Consider the following 5,694-nt stretch of genomic DNA (forward strand, 5'->3'; position numbering starts at 1 on the left):
CCTAGACATCTAGATTAATCAATGTGAGGCATAGACCGTGTCATCCTCTAACCAATCTAAATCTTGAACTCCAAGTAGACTCACTCAATCAAATGAGCTCAATATCTCATATTGACTCATTTGAGCATGGCCATGCACTTCGTGGTCTCACTCTATCAAGAATATCGATGTCACTCCCGTCATATAGGAGGGATAGATCGCATCTACATCACTCACATCCCTCTGCATAATTCATTACATACCCAGTAATCGCCTTTATAGTCCACCCAGTTACGGGTGACGTTTGACGAAACCAAAGTACATAACTCCTTATGTAGGGATCCATGGTGACTTCAGGTCTAAGGACTAGTAGTCATACTAATAGCCACATGAGAAAGTATATGACACTCATATAACGATCCATGATACTTTCTCATGGCGGGTCATTCAGTATACATTCTCTAATGTATACCCATGTGTCAACTTGATATCTCTATATCCATGACTTGTGAGATCAAGTCATCGAGTTGACCTACATGCTAGTCTTATTGCATTAACATTGTCCCTGAATGTTAATACTCGACTAGGAATGATTAAGAGTAGTGTTCCCTATATCATCTCACTATCGATTCAACCAATCGATTGATATAGGTAAGAACCTTCTACTCAAGGACGTTATTATACTTAGTTTATTTGGCACCAATACAAGTATAATAACCAAAAAACCAAATGCCTTTATTTATACAGAATATGATACAACAAGTCCAAAATACAATCATCAAATGATTGGCTCTAGGGCTCTAGCTAATAATCTCCCACTAGCACTAGTGTCAATCAGTGTAGGCTCTAAGCCCCAATGACCTAGTGTGACCATTATGCTTCCTCTGTGCCAAAGCCTTGGTCAAGGGATCTGCGATGTTAGCCTCTGTAGGTGCTATGCAAATCTTCACATCTCCTCTCTCGATGATCTCTTGAATGGGATGGAAGCGCCGTAGTATGTGTTTGGTCCGCTGGTGTGAGCGAGGTTCCTTCGCCTGTGCTATAGCTCCATTGTTGTCACAATAGAGCTCAATGGGGTCAGCAATGCTAGGAACCATCCCAAGTTCAGTGATGAACTTGCGAATCCAAACTGCCTCCTTTGCTGCCTCTGATGCAGCAATGTACTCGGCTTCTGTTGTAGAATCAGCTACTGTGTCCAGCTGACAGCACCACCATTAATGCAAAATACGAACCGCGACTGCGATCTATAGTCATCCTGGTCGGTCTGGAAGCTAGCATCACTGTAACCCTTTACAGCTAGCTCATCTTCGCCTCCATATATCAAGAAATATTCTTTAGTCCTTCTTAAGTACTTAAGAATATTCTTGACCGCTATCCAGTGACTTTGACCTGGTTCTGACTGGTATCTGCTCGTCATGCTCAAAGCATACGAGACATCAGGTCGAGTACATAGCATGGCGTACATGATCGATCCTATGGCTGAGGCATAAGGGATTTGATCCATGCGGTCTCTCTCCTCTCTAGAAGAGGGACCTTGAGTCTTCGAAAGACTCACGCCATGTGGCATCGGCAGAAATCCCTTTTTGGAGTTCTGCATGGCAAACCGTAGGAGTACCTTGTCAATGTATGTACTCTGACTTAGGCCAAGCAATCTCTTAGATCTATCTCTATAGATTTGTATCCCTAGAATGTGAGATGCCTCACTTAAGTCCTTCATTGAGAAGCAACTCCCTAGCCAGGTCTTGACAGACTGAAGCATAGGGATGTCCTTCCCAATGAGTAGTATGTCATCCACATACAATATGAGGAAGACAACTATATCCCCTACAACCTTCTTGTAGACACAAGGCTCATCTTCGTTCTTGATGAAACCAAACTGTTTGATTGCATCATCGAATCGAAGATTCCAGCTCCGAGAAGCTTGCTTTAGTCCATAAATGGACCTATGTAGCTTGCATACTCTGCTAGTATGCTGTGGATCTACAAAACCCTCAGGTTGTGTCATGTACACATCCTCGAGCATGTTTCCATTCAGAAATGCGGTTTTGACATCCATCTGTCATATCTCATAGTCATGGTAGGCTGCAATAGCAAGCATGATCCGAATGGACTTAAACATCGCTACTGGAGAAAAGGTTTCATCATAGTCAATACCATGAATCTGCTTGAAACCTTTAGCTACCAAGCGACCCTTATAGATAAGTCCATCCATGTCAGTTTTTCTCTTAAAGACCCACTTACACCCAATGGGTTTTACCCTTTCAGGTGGATCAACCAAAGTCTATACTTGGTTGGTGTACATGGATTCCATCTTGGATCTCATGGCTTCTAGCCATTTCTCGGAATCTGGTCTCATCACAGCTTCCTGATAGGTGGTAGGCTCATCCTCTATGAGCACAACATCATCATGGTCAGACAAGAGAAATGAGTATCTCTCAGGCTGACGACGTACCCTATCAGACCTGCGAAGAGGTATGTCTACCTGAACTGGTTGTTGTTCCTCAACTCTTTGTGGAACAACATCATCCACAACATTTTGTGGTTCCAGTTCAACTTCCATCGAGGCTTCAGTGCTATTGTTCGCATCTTGAACTTCTTCAAGATCGAACACGCTCCGACTAGTCTTTCTAGAAACAAAGTCCCTTTCTAGAAAGACCCTAGTCTTTGCCACAATTACCTTGTGCTGACTGGGAATGTAGAAGTAATATCCCTTAGTTTCCTTGGGATATCCAATAAAGTAGCACTTGTCAGATTTGGGTCCTAACTTGTCTGAGACTTGACGTCAAACGTAAGCCTCACAACCCCAAATCCTCATGAAAGACACCTGGGCATCTCTCCTAGTCCATATCCTATATGGTGTCTTTATCACGGCCTTGGATGGAACTCAGTTGAGTATAAAAGCTGCCGTGTCTAGAGCATAGCCCCAAAGGTATGTCGGAAGATCTGTGTGACTCATCATAGACCATACCATATCTAATAAGGTACGATTCCTCATTCAGATACACCATTCCACTGTGGTGTTCCAGGAGGAGTGAGTTGGGATAGGATCCCACACTCAGCTAGATAGTCACGAAACTCATGGCTAAGGTATTCTCCACCTCGATCTGATCGAAGTATCTTAATACTCTTGCCAAGCTGGTTCTGTACTTCATTCTTGAATTCTTTAAACTTTTCAAAGGATTCAGACTTATGTGTCATCTAGTACACATAACCATATCTACTGAAGTCATCAGTAAACGTGATGAAATACCTATAACCACCTCTAGCAGCGACATTGAAAGGGCCACATACATCACTATGTATGAGTCCTAACAAATCAGTCGCTCTTTCACTGTGCCCAGTAAAGGGAGTCTTGGTCATCTTGCCTCGTAGACATGACTCACATATCTCATATGATTCAAAATCAAATGAGTCCAGCAAACCATCCTAATGGAGCTGGGATAAGCGCTTGTCATTTATATGACCTAAGCGACAGTGCCAGAGGTAGGTTTGGTTCATGTCATTTGACTTGAACCTCTTGGTATTTATGTTATAGATAGGGGTCTCAAGGTCTAGAATATAGAGTCCATTTATCAGAGGTGCACTACAATAGAACATATCGTTTAAATAGACGGAACAACATTTGTTCTTTATTGTAAACGAGAAACCTTTCTTGTCCAAACAAGAAACTGATATAATGTTCTTAGTTAATGCAGGCACATAACAACAATCGACTAACTCTAGTACAAGCCCAGAGGGTAGAGATAGAAAGTAAGTCCCTACAGCAACAGCAGCAACCCGTGCTCCATTGCCTACTCGTAGGTCCACCTCGCCCTTTGTCAATGCCCTGCTATTTCTCAGCGCCTGCACATCAGTACAAATGTGAGAAGCACATCCAGTATCTAATACCCATGATGTAGAAATAGATAGATTGACTTCTATAACATATATACCTGAAGTGGAAGTCTCACTTCGCTTCTTCTTAAGATCCTCCAAGTATACCTTGCAGTTCCTCTTCCAGTGCCCGGTCTGACCGCAGTGGAAGCAGGTAGCATCCTTGGCGACCCCTCCTTTAGGCTTCAGTGCCTTGCCTTTGCCCTTGGCTTGGGACTTTCCCTTGCCTTTGGGCTTGCCCTTGCCCTTATGTTTCTGAACCATCAGAACAGTGTTGGGCTTAGCCTTCTTAAGGTTCAGCTCAGCAGTTCGCAACATACTAAGCAGCTTGGGCAGTGGTTTGTCAATCTCGTTCATATTGTAGTTTAGAACGAATTGACTGTAGCTATCCGGTAAGGATTGCAAGATCAGGTCAGTGGCCAGCTCTTGGCCAAGTGGGAACCCCAACCTTTGTAGGTTTTCTATGTACCCAATCATTTTGAGTACATATGGGCCTACAGGAGCCCCGTCTGACATCTTGCACTGAAACAGTGCCCTTGAGATCTCAAATCTCTCGTGCCTCGCTTGACCTTGATACAGTTGACGAAGATGTTCAACCATATCATAAGCGCCCATTAACTCGTGTTGCTTCTGAAGCTCAGAGTTCATGGTCGCGAGCATAAGACAAGACTCATCTAATGCGTCATCTTGATGCTTCTTGAAAGCATCTCGGTCAGCTCGCGGGGCAGTGGCAGGAGGAGCCTCCGGAATGGGCTGCTCCAAAACGTACAATTTACGTTCTTGGGTGAGAACTATTCTCAGGTTCCTGTACCAGTCCAGGAAGTTTGCTCCATTGAGCTTGTCCTTCTCGAGGACAGATCGCAGGGAGAAGGTGTGCATATTCGACGTCATGGTAATCTACAACAGAAATAAATGCAGAAATAAGTATCATATTCTTAATCATTTAATTAGGCCTTTAACTAAATGATGCTCCCACTGAATTCTATAATTCATGTGGGACAAGATCCACATCATACTGACCCTTGAGTTAGCTTTGGTTAATACGCCCAAGACTCAGTATGATCGGTAGGTAACGATTACCAATTACATCTCTACGCAACTCTTGTTTATAGGATCAAAATCCGCATTTATATTAAAACTCGAGTTAGCTTTGGCTAATACGCCCAAGAGTTAATATAAACGTGATTTTGACCTATCTACCAACCATTGGATAATGCCTATAGTTAAACTCGATCCAATTGAATTCACTAGTTACTTAATCTAATTGAGTTGTACTCACCCATGCGTTGATAGGCGGGACCAAAATTGTCCCTCCGTACCCTACCAAGATAGTATGTGTTGCTCTGCTTTGGCAGATTCAACAACAACATGAGATCGAGGTAGTGGTAGGTATCACGGCATGGTAGGCATTACGAGTTGACGTGATTTAGATCTAATCTAAATGATGATGCGTATCATATACTCGATAGATCTAATCTAATTGAAGGGTGCATCATGTGCATGACTTAGATCTAATCTAATCGTTAGGCACTAATTAATTACTTAATTAACTAGCATGCATCACATACACACAAAAGTAATTAATTAAATAATTTTGTGATTATGTCATGGTCCTACTACGATCTTCTCAAGCCAATGAGAAGATCAGATGGTCAACCTAAGGTCAACAGCTTCTCAAGCTCCTTCCTTTGACCACCTCGTATTGCTCGCGCCCTCCTCGTAACTCCGTCTCGAGTGAACCTTCCACCGCCTCAAAATTTACATTACATTTTGAAACTCGAGTTACATTCGAGTCTAAATCTAACTTACAACAAGAATAAAAGAGAAAGGCACGACGCGCAG

Source organism: Zingiber officinale, chromosome 3B, assembly GCF_018446385.1.
Source record: "Zingiber officinale cultivar Zhangliang chromosome 3B, Zo_v1.1, whole genome shotgun sequence".
Lineage (NCBI taxonomy): Eukaryota > Viridiplantae > Streptophyta > Magnoliopsida > Zingiberales > Zingiberaceae > Zingiber > Zingiber officinale.